Here is a 22,907-nt window from a genome sequence, read left to right as displayed (position 1 = left end):
CGGACACTGCAACTGTTATAAGTATAAACCAATTGCCAAGTGTCCAAATTTTGATCACACACCATGGTGATGCTGCAAAGGTCATAAGTATGAAAAATGTCCGTAAGTCTTTTTTTTCAGTGCCGTTGCAACTTTGAATGGTCACTAAATGAACAGTTGCAAATCGAGGACTACATTTTGTGATCTAGTGATTTATGTTGTAATCTAGTGAAAGAACAATTAGCCAGTGGAACAGCTTGGCTCCAGAAGTTGTGGGTGCATCATCACTGGAGATGTTTAAGAAGAGACTGCACAGCCAGTTTTCTGAAATGGCATAGGGTCTCCTGCTTGAGCAGGGGGTTGGACTAGAAAACCTCCAAGGTCCCTTCCAGCTCTATTCTGATTGATTGATTATATAGTAAATACATATAATGCCTTCACATGATAGCCTGATTCCACAACCTGCTAACAAGAGCTGAATCCGTCCCATGTGCTGAATCATAAATGATTCTATCATGTTTTAGTCTAGTCTAGTATGTTGTGCAAAACTAGTCAATAAGATAAAAAGGAGAAACAATAAGTTAGAAAGGAGAAACCCATCTCATATTAAGATAACTTTTAGAATATTTTGGCTGACATAAAGAAGCTAAAGTTAGATATGAATCAAGACAGGGCTTTGTTCAAATCACTTTCAGACCCGCCCCTGTTTCAGAACAAGCTCATGACTGAGATAAAGTCAAAGAGTGACTCTGCCTTTGGTGCAGAAACCGTCTTGTGAGAACCAGACTATTTTGCCTACTCACCACATCATAGAATGTGTGCAAGAACTTGGAAAATCCCTTTGTTTATGAGGAAGTTTTGGTGGGCAAAGTTACTTGAAAATGATTAACAAATTGCCATCCAGCAACACCTGTTTTTGAAAGGAAAATATTAATCATTAAAGCTGAAAATATTAATGATCACAGATTGTCACTGGCATACCATTTAACATCTTAAAGAGGATGCTGGATTTAGGCAGAATGAAATTTGGTGCAGATCTTTCAGGTGGACAAAAAAAGAAAAAAGAAGCCTCATGTTGATGTTCAGACTTCCACAATTCAGTGGTCCCTGGATATGTTGCCTGATGAATTTGAAAAGGGCCAGTTTGGTGAGCCTTAAATTAGTCTAAGTCTGGATCTAACAATTTGATGTCTTAATATAACCATAATACTGAATTACGCTGTTTTCTGAACTCATACAAAATACAAGTAGTTTGTTTAGGGACTGTTCAAAGCTGCAACGGTACTGAAAAAAAATGACTTATGACTGTTTTTCACACTTACGACTGTTGTGCATTCCCATGGTCATGTGATCAAAATTCAGATGCCTGGTAACTTTCATATTTATGTCCTGGGGTCATGTGATTTTTTTGCAACCTTCTGATAAGCAAAGTCAATGGGGAAGCCGGATTCACTTAACAACCATGTTACTATCTTAACAACTGCAACGATTTACTTAACAACTGTGGCAAGAAAAATTGTAAAATGGAGCAAAACTCACCTAACAAATGTCTCATTTAACAACAAAAATTTTGGGCTCAGTTGTGGCTGTAAGTTGAGGAATACCTGTGTTGAACCCTAAATAAATCAGAGGGGATTCACACCAGTTAAACATGCAACCGAAACCACCTAAGTGTAAAATTTATTTATGTTGTGTTGTGCATGTTGTAATGGTAGGTCAGAAAGACCTTGAGAAATGGGGGAGAGAAATAATGCCTAGGAAGTGATCAGATAAGAGAAGGTTCAGCCCGCAGCTGCATAATAGGTAGAGAAAGAGGCTTAGAGGGGATTCTCCCTAACTTCTCAGGCTATAACAGAACCTGGGAGATTTGTACTTTCAGACTTGCAGGATGTTGTTAATGTAGACTTACAATCAAATAGAAGTAGCTCATATAGTGTGTTTCCTGTTTGGTATTTGTGGGAAGGCTGACATGTTGTGCGAAGCTATCTTTAGCCTCTAATAGACAATTTTAGCACAATGTTTAGTCATTATATACAATTCTATTTTTAAAATACTTTAGTCATGATGTATTCTTGCTTTTACATTGAAGAGATCATGTTATAGTTTTTACACTTCGCATCGTCCAAATGTGTGACTTTCATCACGTGCCCCATTGGTCATAAGCAGTGAAATGATTTTAAACTGCAGTGCATCTAGATTTTAGAGCAAAGTGCAATCATTCATTTCAATCCTAATGCTCCATCTCTTTCACAAACAGTATTGAGGTAACTTGCAAATAAAGCACTAAAACTTTATAAAAATAACAAACAGGAATTGAATATCTGATATGAGAAAATGTAGACTGCTGAATGTTCAGGCTTCTCTGTGAAGCTGTGTTAGATGGAGAGAGGCAGCAATGCTTGAAGCACAAAGAGAGTTTGATTCAGAATAAAAGAATTGGAAGGGACCATGGACATCTTCTAGTTCAACCCCTTGCGTAAGCAGGAAGCCCTATATCATTTCAGACAAATTGTCCAATCTCTTCTTAAAAACCTCCAGGGTTGGCATATTCACAACTTTGGGAGGCAAGTTGTTCCACTGATTAATTGTTCTAATTGACAGAAAATTTCTCCTTAGTTCAAGGTTACCCTTTTCCATGATTAGTTTTTATCCATTGCTTCTTGTCCTGCCTTCAGGTGCTTTAGAGAATAGCTTGACTCCCTCTTCTTTGTGGCAACCCCTGAGATATTGGAACACTGCTATCGTGTCACCCCAGTCTTTCTCTTCATTAAACTAGACCTACCCAATTCCTGCAACCATTCTTCATATGTTTTAGCCTTCATTCCCCTATCACCAGTCCTTCATCACCAATTATTATTATTATTATCATTTTTGTCCATCTACTGAGTCCTTCCCAAGGACCTGGGATAGGCAGATATTGTTCTTTGATGGTGTTAAAGGTATTTTTATTTTTACAAATTTTATTTATAATACAGTTAAAAACAAACAAACATTGGATTTAATGTGACATTCCAGTATATACATTCTTATCAGATTATTCCACTTTTTACAATCAATTCTTCATCTCTACATATACATCTAAGTTTTATATACAATACTTGTTCTAAAATAACATATATTTCTATCTTAACATTCATCTTTAATCCCGACCAACCTCTTCAAATTCTTCCAGGGATAAAATTTATCCCAGGTTTCATAATAAACTGATCCACATTTGTCTTTTAATATCATTGTGAGCCTGTCCATTTCCGCACACGCTAATATTTTTTGTATTAACTCTTCCTCTGTGGGAATTTCCATTTTTGTGCAAAGGCAAGCCTAGCTGCAGTCAAGATGTGTAGCAGCAGGTAGATTGTTCCCTTGTCGTATTTTTCTGCCGTTATTCCCAACAAGAAATACTTTTAACTCTAAGTCTAGTGTTAATATATCTCTCAACCAGTTTCATGTCCTGTTCCAATACTCACGAGTCTTTGGGCATTCCCACCACATATGGTAGTATGAACCTATTGCTTTTTTACATTTCCAGCATAGGGGTGAGATGTTTGGACCCATTTTGGCTAGCCTTACGGGTGGGAAATGCCATCTATAAAATGATGGTGTTAAAGGTATTGTTGAGTCCGTGGTGGGAAAACAGACACGAGAAGCAGCTGGAGTTCTCAGTTTCATTTATTCAGCGTTCAGCTTACAGGAAGATGGCTTCAGCCTCGCCCAAACGCCTCGCAGCCTCTTATATAGGCAACTCCCGGGTAAATGGGTTACTTTTCCCGCGCCAGCACCCGCGCATGCGCACGGCGCTGGCGACAGCCTGTCTGGTCCCGGGCAGCTTTGCACCTGCCCGGGACTGCCTGCAAACGCCCGAGCCGTTTGCAAGGCTCGGGACATAACACCCCTTTCCCCCGGGCTAAAACTACTACCAACATACAACATTTATTTTATATGACATTTTGCTCCCCAGTGCTCCCACTGATTACTGGCTTTTGCCTTGCCAGCAATGTTATGTAATCTTCTAGATACTTAGGAGATTTCTTTGCTCTCTGTGACCTTCTTAGCTCTGGGTTACTGGCATAAGTCCCCTGACTGGAGGGAGGCGTGAGCCTGTTCTCTCTATTGTGCCCTGGTGTCTTCCAAGGACTGTGCCCCGATGCCTGGCCTGCTTGCTTGCCCACCGGGCTCGTCAGGCCAGGGCTTCTGTTACTTTGTGACCTGGTTGACCTACCTAGCTGTAGACCCTCAGGCCCCTTGAAGTGATAGCCGCTGCTGGGCGTCTCTGTAGAACCTCCTAGGTCAGTCCAAGACCTGTCAGGAGGCTGTCCATTCCCTGAACCCCATTCTGTGTTCGGGCTCGTGTGGGTTTCTGTACTTTCCCAAAACTCAGGTGTTCCCTGATTTGTGCTAGGGTTGTTGTAGTCGGGACTTGGTTCCTCGACTAGCTCTGTGTATGTTTGACCCCCTGTAGGATTTGGGGTAAGGTCAGGCCAACCTTGGGAATTGTGTGCCAGCTCTCTTGCGGGGAATGATTTGTTGGGATGCCCCCGGGTATCCTCCGTTGCTGGAGTGCTGTGTGATGTGTGTGGAAAGTGAGTATGCCCCCGGGGTGACTCCCTGGCTGGAGTAGGCGTGAGTGCCTGTTGTGTGGGTAAGCTCCATGACTTTCTTTTCGGAGCAATTGCAGAACCTTGGGACGGGCCGTTTGTGGCTCCCTCAGTGGAGATGGGCAGTAGCTCTTGCCCTTCCCTTTGCTCCAAAGGGTCCCCCTCCCCCCCTGGAAAAGACCCAGGAGTCTCAGCAGAAAAGTCTCGCCTAGAGCGAAGTTGGTCGATGTGCCGACGCAGGACACGACCGTTGTCCAGGGCAACCTCGTAGGAGAGAGGACCTGTGATCCTGGACACAGAAGCGGGGACCCATGTATGACCAGGCCCGTAATTGCGAGCCCAAACCGGGGCACCCACAAGTAGTTGTCTAGGTGCCCTAGGATGTGAGGTAGATGAAGGCAGTCTGTCCGGATGCAACCGGTCAAGTCTAGTAGTAAGTTGGCGCCCCCAACGAAGTTCAGCTGGACTTCTCCCTGTAGAAGTGGACAGTGTGGTGCGATAAGAAAGGAGAAAGTCAGCCAACCTGTGATGCCAGTCCCCGTAGGTGAGTCTCTTCAAGGCGTCCTTTGCGATGCGCACCATGCGTTCAGCCATACCGTTGGTGGACGGGTGAAAAGGCGCAGACGTGGCATGACGAATCAGGTTTGCCTGTAAGAAAGCTTGGAATTCGGAGGAGGTGAATTGAGGGCCGTTGTCGGACACAATGACATCTGGCAGCCCGTGTGCAGCAAAAATCCCCCTCAGTACCTGAATAGTCTTTGCAGTGGTGGTGGATGAGACAGGCACAACCTCAAGCCATTTTGAATGGCTGTCAACAAGGACCAAGAAGAACTGGCCCTGAAAGGGCCCAGCGTAGTCAATGTGCACCCTAGACCATGGGGACTGTGTTTCCTCCCATCTATGCACAGGAGCTTGGGGCATCTCTGGGCGAGATCGTTGGCACAGGTGGCATGCGTGTACCTTAGCCTCAATATCTTTATCTAAAGCAGGCCACCACAAGTGGCTGCGTGCAAGAGCCTTCATACGAACAATGCCAGGATGACCCTCGTGGAGGGATTCTAAGACCCTAGTCCTCATTGAGGTGGGAATGACAACTCTGTTTCCCCAAAGCAGACAACCCTGAGAAAGGGACAGTTCGTTTCTTTTGGACCAGAAACTCTGAAACTCAGGACTAGGGCAGTGCTCAGGCCACCCGGACAGGACCCAGGAGCGGACACGTGAAAGTGTGTGATCTGTACCTGTTTCAGCGGTAACATCCCTGGCACTAAGAGGGAGCTCGGGCAAGGCTTGGATTGATAGAATGTTGACAGCTGGCGCGGGGTCAGCTTCTACTACTGGCAGAGGCAATCTACTGAGGCCATCAGCATGGCCCATTTCTTTCCCAGGCTTGTGGAGTAATGAAAAATCATATGCAGACAAGAAAATAGACCACCTAAGCATTCTAGGGGAAATGATGTGGGGAGTCTGCTTACGTGTGGTAAACAGTCCCAGCAGAGGCTTATGGTCAGTGAAGACCGTGAAATGCCTGCCATATAGAAAATCGTGGAATTTTTTAATTCCAGCAACAACAGCCAGAGCCTCCCTGTCTATCTGAGCGTAGTTGCGCTCGGCAGAAGACAGTGTTCTGGAGTAGTATGCAATAGGAACCTGAGTTCCATCAGACCTGAGGTGACTCAGGACAGCTCCAACCCCGTAGGGGGACGCATCACAAGCGATGCACACAGGGAGAGACTCGTTGAAATGTGCAAGAACACTGTTAGAAGTGAGCAAGGCCTTGACTTCTTTAAAGCAAGCCTCATGCGCTTGTGACCACAGCCACACAGCCTGTTTGTCTAGTAGCCTGTGAAGAGGCTCAGCTACACTAGCTTTATGTGGAAGAAAAGAATTGTAGAAATTCAGGAGGCCTAGAAAGGCCTGAAGTTCGGCCTTAGACTTTGGCCTGGGTGCATCTAAAATAGCAGTTAGTTTGGATTCAGCAGGATGAATCCCAGCAGCATCAATTTTGAATCCCAGAAATTCAGTAGAAGGCACCCCAATCTGGCATTTGTCTTTTCTGAGCTTGAGGCCTGATTTCCTGAATCTTAACAGGACAGCCCTAAGCCTTTCAGCTAGAATGTGTGTGGAGTCTCCTGCAATCAAGACATCGTCAAAGTAGGGGCAGACCCCTGGTATACCTCGTAGTGTGTTTTCCATAACGCTTTGGAAAATCCCAGGAGCGACATTCACTCCAAACTGTAGCCTTTTTACCTTAAAGGCTCCCCTGTGGGTCACAATGGTCTGAGCTATGGCAGCATCATCATCAACAGGCAGCTGTTGATATGCTTGAGCTAGGTCAAGCTTTGCAAAAACACGCCCCCCCTTGAGAGAGGCCAGGATGTGACTGACCACAGGAACAGGATAGGCATGTTGCTGCAATGCCTTATTGAGTGTGCATTTGTAATCAGCACAAATGCGAATGTCCCCATTTGCCTTTAGAGGCGTGACAATGGGGGTCTCCCACGGGCTGGAATCAACAGGTTCTAGGATTCCCTGTTGGATTAGTTTGTCTAGTTCAGTGTCAATCTTACTTTTTAAAGCAAAAGGGACCCTTCTTGCTTTAATCCTAATGGGAGTGACAGTGGGGTCTAGCTTTAAGGACACAGGTGGTCCTTTGAATGTGCCCAGCTGGGGGCTGAAAACATCTGCAAATTCTGTGCAGACTTCCTGTAGGTCGAGTGTTTGTAAGCTATTGAGTCCTGTGACGTGTATCCCCAGGGCCTCAAACCAATCGAGTCCTATGAGACTCGTTCGTTCACCCCCTACTACTAATAAGTCTAGTGGACCTTCAAAACTCTTGTATTGCACGTTAAGGGTGGCCTCCCCCTTAACACACACTCTTGAGTTCTGAAAATCTGTTAATACAATATCAGAAGGCCTTAACTTGGCCTTAGACCCACTTCTGGAACAAATCTTCCTAAATGTATGCAATGAAATGATGGACAGGGCAGACCCTGTGTCTAGTTCCATAGATAATGGAACCCCTTGTAGCTTCACGTTGAGTGACAGCTTTTTCTTCATGGGCTTGTGTGTGCCTGTTCTACAGATGCTTCTTCGCGAAGCGCAAAAACCTACCCTATTCTGGCTGGGGAATCTGGTACCCTTCAGGCGTTCTTCTTGGGGTTGTGCCTTTCGTCGGCCCAGGCACACAGCTGCAATGTGCCCTTGTTTACCGCATGCCCGGCAGGTAGCGGAGCGGAACTTGCAGTCGGTTCTCCTGTGGCGACCTCCACAGCCGATGCACTTGAGCGGAGCCGAAGAGCTTCCCTTCTGGTTCTCTTCCTTCGCGGGGTGTAGACGGTCGACTTCCTCGTCCGGATCCTCCTCGGAGTTTCGTCGGACGTCTTCCTGGTGCACGGACGCACCCTCTGCACTGTTTCTGATCGGCCGCATGTTTTTGACGGCGCCGCCTGCTGCTTCTTCTGCGGTGACTTCCCTTAAGGCGTCTTGGAAGGATAATTCTTCCTTTGCGAAAAGTCTCTGTTGTAGCTCGCGATGCCTTAACCCGCACACGAATCGGTCCCTCAGTCGTTCCTCGAGGTCCTTGAACTCGCAGGGTTTGGCGGCCTTCCGTAACGCGGCGATGTATTCCTTGGCTGACTCACCGGACCGTTGATCCCTTTGTTCGAAGGTGTGGCGCCATGAGATAACGGACACCTTGGGATGGAAATGCTCCTTCAGCAGCTTCTTCAGGTCTGCGTAGCTTACAGACTCTACTGGGACAGGTGCTGCAAGGTTTTCTGTGATTTCGAAGGCATCTTGGCCGCAAACGCAAAGCAGGGTGGCCGCCTTCAAGCTATCTTCCCTCACTTGGTTTGCCTTGAAGTAGTTCTCCATTCTGGATACGTAGGACTCCCACCGCTCTGGATGTGAGACGTCGAATTCCGAAAGCCTTCCGATTTTCGCCATCTTCGGATCTTCAGGAGACGGGTCTATCAGCCAGCCTACCCCCGAATGCGCACCGGATTGGCGGGCAGCTGCCGAGTCGACGCCGTTCCTCTTTCGCTGCTCAGGACTCCTTGGGTAAGCTTACACTTCTTCCTTTCCAGGTAGTGCAAGGCATCCCACCTTCGTCGCCAGTGTTGAGTCCGTGGCGGGAAAACAGACACGAGAAGCAGCTGGAGTTCTCAGTTTCATTTATTCAGCGTTCAGCTTACAGGAAGATGGCTTCAGCCTCGCCCAAACACCTCGCAGCCTCTTATATAGGCAACTCCCGGGTAAATGGGTTACTTTTCCCGCGCCAGCACCCGCGCATGCGCACGGCGCTGGCGACAGCCTGTCTGGTCCCGGGCAGCTTTGCACCTGCCCGGGACTGCCTGCAAACGCCCGAGCCGTTTGCAAGGCTCGGGACATAACAGGTATTATTGCAGGAGGTAAGTTGTTCTGAATAAAGCTGCCGTCTGCAATTGACTGATGATGATTTTGTTATTGTCAATTCTTCTGCCTAATGCCACATCCACTATCCAGACTTTTTTTGTCATTCTTATTAGCAATTGTTAAGTCTGGGGTATTATGTTGTCTCTAAACTCTGAAGCCTCAGAGCAATTTAGCTTCTTCTTTTTCTATTTTATGATTCCACTAGTTCTTGCTTGCAGGTATATGGTCTTTCTTGTGGATCTTCTAATCTACCATTGTCACTACTCTGTCATGCCATTGTTTGTGCTATCTTCTTGCGGCAACTAACCAGGTGATCCATTGTTTTTTCCGCTTCTTTGCTGAGGTAGCATTTGCTGTCTGTTACTGTCTTCTCAATTCTGACTTTGTATATATTTGTTCTTAAGGCTTGGTCTTGTGCAGGCAGAATTAGCTCCTCTGTCTCTTTGTTCAGTATTCTTACTCTTAACCATTGCCAGGTCTTGTTATTGTCTGCTTTGCCTCCTATTTTTTTTAAATGTACTGGCCATGTAATGCTTTGCCTTGCCATGTCTCTTTTCATTTCGTCTTTCTTGTATGCAAGTTTTGCCTCTCCAGTCTCAGTAAGCTTTCCTGGTATACTAGCTTCAGTGCATCTTCATCACTTAACTTCCAATGCCCTTTTCCCTTCTTTAATTGTCTGGTGCACTTGCAACATTCCACGCCCACCTATTTTCCTTGGTAAGTGGAGTCTGTCAACATGTGGATGAAGTGAATGATTCATTGTCATTATATTTCTGGTCTTCCTTTACTCTCTCCCTCTCTCTCTCTCTCTCTCTCTCTCTCTCTCTCTCTCTCTCTCTCTCTCTCTCTCCCTTCCTCCCTCCCTCCTCCCTCTCTCTCTCTCTCCATTCATCCATCCCTCCATCCAGCCCAATGTGCTGAGAAGTATTTAATATGAGAACCACAGACAAGTAGGATAGGAAAACAGATTTTTGGAAAGCGTAAGAACAGAACATGCCTCAGAAACAAATAACCCTTTGTTTATGAAAGGGGAGAATGTCAGCTAGATAAGGGAAGTCTGATATTCTAAGGAGACTTTCTTTATTTGGCTAGCTGGGTGCCTGTGCTATCTTGGTCATTTCAGCTTTGGTGTTGAAATTGGATGAGGAGGAATGGGAGAAGATTGAATAGCAGAAGTTTAAACGGTGAGAGTTGGATTTCCTTTCTACAGTTGCAAAATGTTGCAGACAGATGTACTGAGTTCATGCTGTGGTAAATCCCTGTTTCTGGAGATAGATCCTGAAGTGCTGCATTTCAAAAGGAATCAAAAAGGAAAGAAATCAAAGGGAAAAAAATAATCAGGGAAGGGAAAAAAAATCTAATAATAAAAAATACAGTAAAAACTTTCAGTTTTAGTCCTTTTCGAGCACTACCAATTTAGGTAACAGTTGACAAAGTTTAGGTTCAAAAATTAACCTGGTTTGATATTTGATATTTTCTCATTGGAGGCTTATTAATATAGTAATCAGATTTCTTCTGCAAAATACATTCCTTCCAGGTTGTGGAATTTAGCCCTTTGGGGGCTTTTGCCTTTAGAAGAGCAGCCAAAAGTGTCTTTTATCAGCCCTTTGAAAAACAAGGGATTTATTTATGTTTTAATTCACTTTTTCTTATTTATGGATTTCCTCCCCCCCCCATAGTGACCAATTTCTGGATAGCGTCAGTGACAACTCGGAAAGAGATGATGCAAATATGACTATTGTTCTAAAATATATATTTTATTCTGTACTTGCATTAATTTTTATATGCATCTGTACTTATTTTAAGCCCCTTTATGTATTGCTCATAAAGAATTTACTTTGTATAAGCATTTCATAAATATTTTTTTATACTACTAAAACTCTCATGCCTTTAACTTTTAACTGGGCGAAATGCTATATTATAGGGCAAAACTTTGTCAACAAAGTTACCTCAAATTGGCTAACATATGGAATCCTGGGACCTGTTATTCCCAAAGGAATAAAATTTGGGAAAGAAGTGGCTGCTTGAGCACTGCCATGATGCTGCTGTGGTCACACGATGAGGAAAAGGAGGGAATTGTGGGATTGTGTCAGTGGCTGTTTTGTGAAATTGGGACGAGGTGTTTGTTTGAAATAATCTTCCCTTTTAATGTTGTCATCTTGTAGATTGGGATTGAGATGGAAATACATGAAATAGCTCATTGGTCTTTTCCATAAAATAAATCAGCCATTGAAACAGGCCAGCTATCTAACGTAGTTGAAAAATATGACATACAGTGTCCAAGATAAAAGACAGGGTGACAATAGGATGAAGCAAATGGTAGAATTAAAATATTGTCTCAGTTCTCAAGATCTCCTTTCTTCCCTGTTTCATCATTAGCAAGCAAAGAAAGTACATAATATCTATTGGTAAAAACTTTTTAAACAAACATATTCCAACAAGTCCAAAAAATAATGGAACAATTATTATAACAATTAATTTAGTTACCATTTGAAGTTACAATGACACTGACTTCTGGCTGACTTCACACTTATGACTGTTGCAGCATCCCCAGGGTCAGGTGATCAAAATTTGGATGTTTGGCAACTGACTCATGTTTATGAATGTTGCAGTGTCCCTGGGGTCATATAATCACTTTTTGTGACCTTCTGACAAGCAAGGTCAATGAAGAAGCTAGATTCACTTAACAATTATGTTACTAACTTAAGAACTGTGGCAAGAAAGTTAATAAAATTCACTTAACAACTGTCTTGCTTAGCAACAGAAATTTGGGGCTCAATTGTGGTCATAACTTGAGGACTACCTGCACTGAGTTTGGAACAAAACATATGAATTTTGGTCTTGAAATATTTGGAAACATTTGCAAATTTTGTACATTCTTATGCATAAATGGTCTCTGCAGAGCACAGTTTTAATGAGATAAAACAGTGGACTACACTTTCATCATACAGTACATCAAAGTGTAGTCCATTATTTTGAACAGTGAAATGTAGCTAAAGTCAATTAATTTTATTTATTTTATATATCATATTTAGAAATCATCCATCCCCCCCCCCTTCATAGAGTAACTTTAGGTGATATATAAATTAATCCTTTTTATAAGGGAAATTCTTTTTGTAGTTTTATTTATTTTAATACATATATTGTCCTTCAATAATAATAATAATAATAATATTGGAAGGGACCTTGGAGGTCATCAAGTCCAACCCCCTGCTCAGGCAGGAAACCCTACATCATTTCGGACAAAGTGGCTGTCCAGTCTCTTCTTAAAAACTTCCAGTGTTGGAGCATTCACCGCTTCTGGAGGCAGGTTGTTCCACTGGTTTATTGTTCTAACTGTCAGGAAGTTTCTCCTTAATTTTAGGTTGTTTCTCTCCTTAATTAGTTTCCACCCGTTGCTTCTTGTCCTGCCTTCAGGCGCTTTGGAGAATAGCTTGACTCCCTCTTCTTTGTGGTAGCCCCTGAGATATTGGAACACTGCTATCATGTTCCCCCTCGTCCTTCTCTTCGTTAAACTAGACATACCCAATTCCAGCAACCGTTCCTTATATGTTTTAGCCTCCAGTCCCCTAATCATCCTTTTTGCTCTTCTCTGTACTATAAAAATTTGATTAATAAATAAATGAAGATTACAATCTATTTCAATTCATTTTACCTTCCCTAAGGAATTATGTTCAACTCTGCAGCCGTTTCCATTCTTTTAAGTGCCTCTTCTAATGATTTCACCCCTTTCATGACTAAACCCATGGATCTAGTTCTGTAGAAGTTGTCACCAGGTTTCACCACTTTACTGGTGATAGCTAAGTCACCATCAGATGGTCCTTATGTCAGCATGGTAGAGACCTCTTCTTCCAATGATCTAGTAATGGAGAAGGCAGAACAAATGTGAGCAGAATGCAAGACAGATTAGCTTTTCACAGGAATAATTTAGGAAAGGTTAGGGATATTTTTCATAGCAAGTAAAATAACAACCAGCTGATATTTTCTATGTTGTAATGTGTAAAAAAAAAGTAGAGATGATCTTGGGGATAGGAAAGGAATGAGGAAACTGAGAAAGGAGTTGCAGAAGAGATGATATAGAAGCAATGGTGAGAAAGAAACTCTAAAGGTCACTGTCTTGATGTTGTTTAGATCTGACAATCTTTCCTCTTTCCTACAATAAAAAACATTACATTAATTCGTTTTCTGTCTGTTTCTTGAACCAGTTTATCACAAAAGGGTGACAACACTCATGCTTTGCCAGATGTGAGAAATATCCAATAAATAAAAATTGATATAAAAAAGCAAGTATGCAAAAAGAATTTCAATATCAGCAGGTCCTGTGATTCTTAGGAACTGCAGGGGACTCACATCACTCCACATTTTCAGAGCATTTGCTATGGCTTTGTCCACCTTGCATCTAGACATAGCAGGGGTGTAGTTGTTAATCCTTTGAGTAATGGAGGAAAACCCAAAAGATATAATTGGAAATAGATCTTCCCTTTTTCCTTCTATCTCTCAGAAATCTAATAGAAATATCTTAAACTGTACATCAGTGAAGATCAGTGCTGTGAACAAATATGATTATCTTTACTTGCTTGTTTGCTTGATAAATGAATAAACTTCACAATCTCCCACTCTCCAAACAGGTCTATAAAGAATGAAAAAGGTTTTCACATGCAAGCGGGCTGAGATTGGCTACAAAAAGACCCAGGTGAAAAGGAATGTTTTAAAGAAGAAATAGTTAAGATAAGAAAAGATGGTGCTAACATAGAAATAGGAACATAGAAAGGGAACATTGAGACAGAAGATTAAACAATTGAAATAGAATACTTGTAAACATATGAGTATCACGAAGACAGTAAGATAAGATAGTGGTTTAATTTTGGGCTGACTTGCCAAATGGGCACTTTCATATATATTTGGATTTTAATTGCCAGAAAAATATGAATAATTGTAAAGGAAGTTTCAGGCTGGTAAAAGATTATTAGACTGTTTATCACCTATCTGATAACAGCAGATCAAAGACTGTTTGCCTCCAGTTCCTAAATCCCTTAGATAGGGAGGCACAAGTAAGAAGTTAAACTGATAAGAACAGGGCAAGGGGTTTTTGCACTCCAAAGTTGATTAGAATGGTGAAAACATACCTCCTGAATATTTAGATGAGCATTAGCAGAAACATGCTAGAGTATATTATGGGATGGTGCATGTTAAATGGAAGGTAATATGCTAGTACAAAATGTCAGCAATATGTCAAATTACTGTAATAAATGGAGTCTGTTGTTTTCTCAAATAAAAGCATATAAAAGGTGCTCCTGAGAGCAGAAAATTGTTCCTCTTTTTGCCTAAAAGGATCCTCTTTACTTGTGTTATAAATAAAGAGTACTTGATATGCCTGCTTTTATGTTTTCAATAAATATTTACATTTATTGTTGACCCGATCCCAAAAATAATAATTATTTTTCCTTTTCCCTAGTCATAATTTTAATCATAGTTTGGGGAAAATTTGCTAGAAAATAAAAATGTGAGGCATACAGTTTCCAAATCTTATAATAACTATTTGTTGGGATCATGTTAACAAAAAAATAAATATTTACTGAGAGCATAGAATCAGGTGTGTCAAGAGATTCTCCTTGGCTAAACCCAGCTAACACAAATTTACTTAAGTAAATTAGCAAAAGCAGAAATTATTTGAATGCATTGATAAACGAACCAGTGGAAACCCTCAGGCCCAGGAGTAAGAATTTGAAAGACAAAGCAAATTACAAATTCAGATAAATTGATATGTTGCATATATCCAAGATATTTCACTTCTCATCCAAGAAGCTTCTTCAGTTCTGAGAAGTGAATAGAACTGAAGAAGCTTCTTGGATTAGAAGTGAAACATCTTCAAGTCCAGTTGTCTTTTGAAAAAAAAAAAAGCACTTTAGAGATAATCATAACTTGGTTGACTGAGAATCTCCATAGATATTCAGCAAATTTCCAGTTTCCAGAAATTGCTGGTATGGTTAATTTATAGTTTAATATGTCACTATAAAACCTATTTATAAAAAAATAACTTTAGTGAGTGTATCCTTGTAAACTTTACCATGTTGTGTGAATGCAGCTTAGCTATTGCTGAATGTTGGAAGTCAAGAGTCAAAAAGTGCAATGCTGCCAGTTCTGTAATCTGAATGGTGGACCTCAAAAATAGTTCAGGGTTCATGGTAAACTAGATATAAGTCACCTGTTTCTTTTGTTAGCTTCAAGCTCACTCTAACACAAGACATACATCCCAAAAATGTATTGTTTGTATAACTGAATCAGACTATTCAACAATGAAGAAGTGTCTCTAACCACAAAGTCTTCTGAGCTTGAGAAATTCTCTTTCTGTCACCTAAGAAGAGGAAGTAATTTTGCACCATTCTGTGATATCTCTTTTTGAAAGTGAAATGTAAATAGATAACCACTAGTTGATTACTAAATCATTTCATTAACTGATCCATTAAAGCCATTAAAATTCCACCATGGTGATTATTAACATTGGACAATGGTAAATTCTACTTATTTTCCCTTCAACACAGCATGCTTGCTAAGTTGATGTTTTCACCTGAAGGTATTGATTCATGGATACAGGGCTTTTCATAGTGAGATTTTGGCTCTTTTCCTTCAAAGGGCTGCAACTAACATCAGGCGATGGGGTCCTCTGGTGCCATGGGGCTTTTAAAGGTCTTTGCCTTTAGAAGCCAGTTAACTTCTGATTCAGAGAAAATGCTAAAAAGAGAGCTTTACCTCAATTCCCCTAGAACTCATGCAGGTGGCTTTTGATGAATAGAAACACCTGCCTCATCGTATCTCATGGTTCTTGAAATGCTTTCTTTTTCTCTTGAAGACAAGGCACAGTAACATGTTGGTCCCATCTCACATCTCTGTGGAACATATGGATAAGAAGTTTTCTTGTCAAAGTTTTGAAAATTCAAGGAAGAGGTAGCATACTCCTGCATACTTTCCCCTAAATTAAGAAATGAACAAACAGAGCACTGGTGTGTTTTATGGTGTATATACACTTTGGACTGCAACAAGTAATCCACTGACAGAATTGGCGAGATCCAAGGTTCTGAATAGCTGATTTATGCAACATGAATCCATGAATGGAAGCATGCATGGGTTAGGGTGGGGTATATCTACCCTGGAGAGATCATGAGATAAAGTAGGTGGAAGAACCAGCAAAAAATCTTCTCTTGCTCTGTTTTTTTTTTTTTTTTTAGCACAGAAGTCATTGAGTCCCAATGCCTTCCACCAATAGGAAAACCTCTTCAGTTCATAAGGGATCAACTTTGCATTGAACCACTGAAATAAATCTTGCCTAATTAATTCCTTGTTTGTTTATTGCTTTTTCCTAAGTGCTCCCAAGTTTATTACATTGAAGTCCTGTAAAAATGCAAACAAAACATCAGAATGTGAGCAGCAAAATGGAGTCAGAAACAAAAGCTGAGAAAGCAGAAAAGGATGTTAATTATTATTAAATCCATGAAAAGGATTTTGGAAACAGGATGGTTAGTTCTGCCATTAGTAGTTTCACTGGCATGGTAAAATTGATTTACTGATCTGTCCCCCAGGTAGATTTACTTTTGTGTGCTAGCCCCACACAATGCAGGAAGGTTATCCTCTAATCCAGGGTTGTCAAACTGCTGGCCCACAGGCCAGATGCATTATGCAGAGGCTGTGTCCACCCCAGATCTGGCAATGCAGAAAAAGTCACAATACGTCACAACATGTCACGTGATGCAGCGGGTTTGACACCCGTTCTCTAATCATCTCAAAGAAAGCTGGAGATGCGGTTACTTCTTTCTTCTTTTAACCTTTTCCTTCTTGGGAAGAAGAAAAATATTTATACCTTTGGATTAAATGGGGGAAAATTTCCCTTTTCTCATTTCTACTCTCTAATGCAGCTTTGGGGTGATTGGAAATTACCAAAATGACTGACACAAAGGCTCTGTTTTTCATCTTTGAAACATTATTTCATACTTAGGAGTAACTAGAATTGACTAATTCTCAAGTATTTCATATGTCATGAAAGGAGTTAGTTGATCCAGGAAGCTGACCAGGGCAAGATGGGGTATGTCTATATCTAAAATGTTCCACACTAGGTAATTGTGTCTTCTTTTGTGTGTGTGAGTTAGTACGCCTTCCACACCCAATGACTCAGTTCTAGTTTAATCATGTAAGCGAGCAACACAGGATTGAAGCAAGCTTCTCGCAATTCATGAACAATCAGGAACTGTGTTCTTTTGTGCTCTTCGTATGCTGATATGAGGCAGACATATCAATTTTCATTTCCTTATTTTATTGTTGCTGTCGGAGTCCATCGCTTCTATGCTGGAGCTTGTTTAGCACCAGAAAAGTAAAAAAAGAAAATCAAGTTAATATGCATAATAGAAGCCTTATCACTTTTTTCATGCATATGAAAGAGCCATGATGTGCAGTGGTTAGAATGCAGCATTAAGGCTAACTCTGCTGACCGCCAGCAGTTTGATCCTGACTGGCTCAAGATTGACTCAGTCTTCTAGCCTTCTGCTGTAGGTTAAATGAGGATTCAGACGGTTGGTCCACAATATGCTGACTCTGTAAACCACTTAGAGAGGGCTGTAAAACAGTATGAAGAGGTATATAAGTCTAAGTGCTGTTGCTATATCATACATGCAATGCTATTAAACATTTATAGGCCAGCTTTGAGGCCAGCTATCTTGATTCTTTTGACTCTCCATAGATGCCCATTTTGCACCCTGGCAAACAGCTCCCCAAAACTGGCCTTGCCACAACCCTAACTCTAACCCTTTTGAATTCTCACTTGGGAAATATTAATTATTCCAAGTTTGCATTTCTTTATTCTGAGTTCTATTGGACCTGGTGCATACAGTATATTAGAAGCATCACTTATCATGTATAAGCCATCCTTTGCAATAAAACATATTCATGCATTCATGGAGACAGATATAAAGGTAAAATAAAGGTCAGTAATATGACAGGCAGGGCACCATTTATTGTCTAGAGATAATAATTAGGAGAAGACATTGACCATCTTTTGAACAAATCCCCATAATATTCTTTGTGATGTATTTCTTGTTTGAAAGCAATATTGTATTCTTTCTATGCTTTGCTTCTATTAATATCAGATAACCTTTACCTCTATGGAGTTCTTTCTTTCTTTTTCTGTCGTAAGATTATGCTAATCACATCCAATTCAACCAGTTAAAGCAACCAGGATATCAGTTTAAGAAAAAATCAAAACAAACAGATATAAAGGATTCTTTGGTTAAACCTGGAGTGTATTTTAAACAGATGCATCTTGAGGGTCCTTGGTGCTCTCTGTGCTTGCTTGTTTTCTTGCAGATGTTTCATTACCCTAAATAGGTAAGATCATCAGTGCTAGGAAGAAGTGCTGTTTGCTGTCAGTTTATATTCTGGTGTCTTGTCTGTCTGTATGGGTGGGGGGCAGTCTGAGGGATTCTTTGGTTGGTCTGTTTACTAATGGCTCTTGGTCAGGTTCTTGACTGGGGTATTGCTTACTTGATCGTTGGTCTGATGCTGACCATGGAGTTAATCCATGCTGATCTGAGTGCTGATTACTGGTGAGGAGGTGCTGGAGTCTTTTTCTGTTTTGGAGGGGTTGATTGTCTCTTTTGCATAGTTTATAGATGTTGTTAATGTCTATGTGTCTATTGATGCTGATTTGTCAGAGTGTCAGGCTTCTAGAAATTCCCTGGAATTTTGGATTTGGCCTGGTCTAGCACTGTCACATTTTCCCAATTGAAACTATGATTAAATCTGTCTATATGCATCTTGTTTAATACGTTATGCTAAATCAAAATAGACCTGGTTTCTCAAACAGTAGGATGATCAGACAAACCAATATATTGGTAAGAAAAACCAACGTACAGGTATAGTATAAGGGGTATCTTGTTCAACAGTAGTAACTGTGAGAGGGATCTTGAAGTCCTAGTGGACAATCACTTAAATATGAGCCAGCAATGTGCTGCAGCTACCAAAAAAGCCAACACAGTGCTGGGCTGCATTTACAGAGGGATAGAATCAAGAACACATGAAGTATTAATACCACTCTATAATGCCTTGGTAAGGCCACACTTGGAATACTGCATCCAATTTTGGTCACCACGATGTAAAAAAGATGTTGAGACTCTAGAAAGAGTACAGAGAAGAGCAACAAAGATGGTTAGGGGACTGGAGGTTAAAACATATAAGGAACGGTTGCTGGCATTGGGTATGTCTAGTTTAATGAAGAGAAGGACGAGGGGGGGACATGATAGCAGTGTTCCAATATCTCAGGAGCTGCCACAAAATAGAGGGAGTCAAGCTATTTTCCAAAGTGCCTGAAGGCAAGACAAGAAGCAATGGGTGGAAACTAACCAAAGAGAGAAGCAACCTAGAACTATGGAGAAACTTCCTGACAGTTAGAACAATTAATCAGTGGAACAACCTGCCTCCAGAAGTTGTGAATGCTCCAACACTGGAAGTGTTTAAGAAGAAACTGGACAGCCATTTGTCCAAAATGGTATAGGGTTACCTGCCTGAGCAGGTGGTTGGACTTGATGACCTCCAAGGTCCCTTCCAATATTATTATTATTATTATTATTATTATTATTATTATTATTATTATTATTATTATTGTTGTTGTTGTTGTTGTTGTTGTTGTTGTTGTTATTGATCATCGCACAGTCAGCCAGATGTTCAGACTGGATTTGGCATTTTGTCTACCTATCAAGTCCTTATCCAGGACCTGGGATAGGCAGATGTGGATGTTTGATGGTATTACAGGTATGGTCACAGGATGGAAGCAGTTCCTAGTAAGGCCGCCATTTGGAATTGACTAATAGCGAATTTGTCAATGCCAATGGTGTTCAAGTGGTGCTCCAGTTGTTTTGGGATTGCACCCAAGGAGCCTATTACTATTGATACTACCCTTGCTTGCTTTTGCCACCGTCTTTCTATTTCTATTTGTAGGTCTTTGTATTTTGTTATCTTCTCCAGTTCTTTCTCGTCTATTCTGCTATCTCCAGGCACTGCCACGTCCACTGTCCAGACTTTTTTGTCTTTCTTATCGACAATTGTTAAGTCTGGGGCAGTGGTTCTCAACCTGTGGGTCGGGACCCCATTTGGGGTCAAATGACCATTTCACGGGGGTCGCCAAACCACACTGTCTGCCATTTTTTTCCCTTTTCCCTAGCTGTCCTACTCCCTCTTATTGGTGGCCACACCCACTTGGGGGTCACCACAACATGGGGAACTGTATTATGGGGTCATGGCATTAGAAAGGTTGAAAACCACTGGTCTGGGGTGTTATGTTGCAGGTGCTTGTCTGTTTGAATTCTGAAGTCCCAGAGCAGTTTAATTTTACCATTTTCTATGACTTTCTCTATTTTATGATCCCACCAGTTTTTGCTTACAGGCAAATGATATTTTTTGCAGATCTTCCAATGCACCATTGTTGCTACTTTGCCATGCCGCTGCTTGTATTATTATTACTATTATTATTATTATTATTATTATTATTATTATTATTATTATTATTATTATTATATAGATACATGGCCAAGCTTCACAAATCTCATGAGATCTTGAATATCTTACTCCTGAAATCTGTGAGACAAGCATTGAGATCCTTGTGAGATGAAGAAAGGAAGACAAGTGACAAAATGTGTCTAGTCACTAACCCTGTGACTTTTCTACGTGCCTTTCATATTGGCATGCAATTGCATACACTCTGCAGTGTTTCTCAACCTCAGCCTCTTTAAGATGGGTGGACTTCATCTCGAAGAATTCCTCAGCCAGCAAAGCTGGCTGAAGAATTCTGGGAATTGAAGTCCATGCTTCTTAACTGTCAATGCTGCTAACATTGGATGTTCTTGCTTTGACAACATATGAAGATGCAGCCTTTTTCTTTCTTATGCTTTACTTGTACTAGTGTATGAATTCAGACCTTGAAACAAAAGATGATAAGAATTGGCAGGTCAGAGATAAGGAGGGAAAGCCTGCAATTCAAACTAATTGGAGAATGAGATTTATGACTGTTAATTGGAGGAGGGAATTGTGCTTTGATACTATGTACTCAGGGGAGGGAATTCAGTTTTTGGCTTTAACTATGTAGTGCCGATACTTTGTTTCTCGAATAAAAGATTCTTTAAGGTAAACAATGCCTTAAAGTTTTTTGAAGAGTTTCATCTGTCGGAACCATGAGATTAACATTGCTGAGGTTGAGAAACACTGACGTATAGCATTGGCAGTGTTTATTTTATGATGCATGTCTGGGAATGTTCATGTGATTGCTATTAGCAGTAGGCATCTATGAATGAATCTCTTGAGTTTGGGTGATCTTGCAAAATTAGTACTTTTTTCCTCCTATTAAGATGTGTCACAGGCACAGCAGTGCTTTGCTAATTTCTTCATTAAAAAAGTAAAGAAAGTATTGGGAAAACAAGAGAACCATCAGATGCTGATACCATTATGAATAAAATCAGTACAATCAGCCTTACTAAATTTATTATTTACTGGACAACTCATGCCCCATCATTTGAGTCACCATTTCAGAGAGATTTCCTTACCTAAACAGAAAAACAGAATGACCAAAGGAGGGCAAAAATGCAGTGAGAGCAGGACTGACTTCCAATTTTTTCCTGCCAGCTTCCCTATTGAGTTTCCTTGTGGGAGTCTGGCAGGAAGCATCCCCTTCCCTTCCTTTCCTTTCCTTTCCCTTCCCTTTCCTTCCCTTCCCTTGCTTTTCCTTTCCTTCCCTTCCTTTCCCATCCCATCCCATCCTACAGGTAAGTGGCTGCTGCTGGTTGGGGAAGGGATTGAGGAATTGCAAGACTGGCTAGGAAGCTATTATGAAATGTTGAAAATGAAGATTATTCTGACTGCAACAGTAACCTGTCAGTTCAGCAGCAGCCGGTAGCACTGAAGCAGTCAAAGCTTCCCAAATTTCATTCCTTTGGCAGTCAAAGGTACTAAATATTGGACATATTCTACAAGTTAGCTCATAAAAGCTCCCTTGGTTCAAAAATTGTTACCCAATGATCCACCATTTTAGCAGTTAAAGCTCATAATAATGAAATTTCAATAGCATGTGCATCATCTGCTTTGCATACGTTTTGAGGCTTTGACGCAGTGCAAAGTAGATAAGTAGACAGAAATCACCTTGGTCTCCTACTTCTTTTTTCTTATCCCTATTCTGAATGGTATTCTCAGAAGGCAAGGTTGGGAAGGATGTATGGGATCATCTAGTTCAGTGGTTCTCAACCTTTTTAATGCCGTGACCCCCAACCGGTCGTAAGTCGAGGACTACCCAACCGGTCGTTAGTCGAGGATTACCCAACCAGTCGTAAGTCAAGGACTTTCCCTGCCCAGGAGCACCACGCATGCATGGTGCCGCCCCCTGCGGCGGCCGAGGCGTAGCTGGCAAGCGGCAGAGACGACACAGGCCGACCACTGGCTGGGCCACCAGCTGGCCCAGCCCAAGGGAGGTAAGGCACCTGCTGGGCCCCATACGCGCCAGCAACCCTCCCTGTGCCCACCGGCCTCCCACCTCCCACCCCTGGCCCTCTTTTACTTACATTTTTAGTAGTTGCTCAGCAGGGAGGGGTGGAAGCTTCCAGACAGCTCGCCTTCGCTGCAGACAACTTGCAGCACTGTTTGCAGAATGGGACTTTTGGCGGGCTCAGCAGGGCAGAGACAGCCTGGACAATTCCTATTGACTTTTGGAAGCCAATAGAATTAGAGTCTATTCAAGAGAGTCTATTCTATTGGCTTTCAAAAGCCAATAGAATAAAAGGGAGTAGCACAGCTAAGGAAAAGGGGAAAAAATGGTGGACTGTGTTGTTTGGTGACCCCCGTGAAATGGTCATTCGACCCCAAATAGGGTCCCTACCCACAGGTTGAGAACCATTGATC

At 41.6% G+C, this 22,907-nt stretch overlaps 1 long non-coding RNA gene across 3 annotated transcripts in view; it reads left to right on the top strand.

Moving 5' to 3' along the window:
- Positions 1-992: 992 nt before the first annotated feature.
- LOC120313879 overlaps positions 993-22,907 on the top strand; it is an 87,477-nt gene continuing 65,562 nt past the window's right edge. For all 3 annotated transcript variants that reach the window (XR_005558279.1, XR_005558281.1, XR_005558280.1), the window contains exon 1: positions 993-1,126. This is a non-coding gene — a long non-coding RNA (uncharacterized LOC120313879). The remainder of the gene's footprint in view (positions 1,127-22,907) is intronic.

This window comes from Crotalus tigris, unplaced genomic scaffold, assembly GCF_016545835.1.
Source record: "Crotalus tigris isolate CLP2741 ecotype Arizona unplaced genomic scaffold, ASM1654583v1 scf7180000018809.685583, whole genome shotgun sequence".
Lineage (NCBI taxonomy): Eukaryota > Metazoa > Chordata > Lepidosauria > Squamata > Viperidae > Crotalus > Crotalus tigris.
The sequence above is the reverse complement of the archived record's forward strand: the minus strand, read 5'-3'. Positions and strand labels throughout refer to the sequence as shown.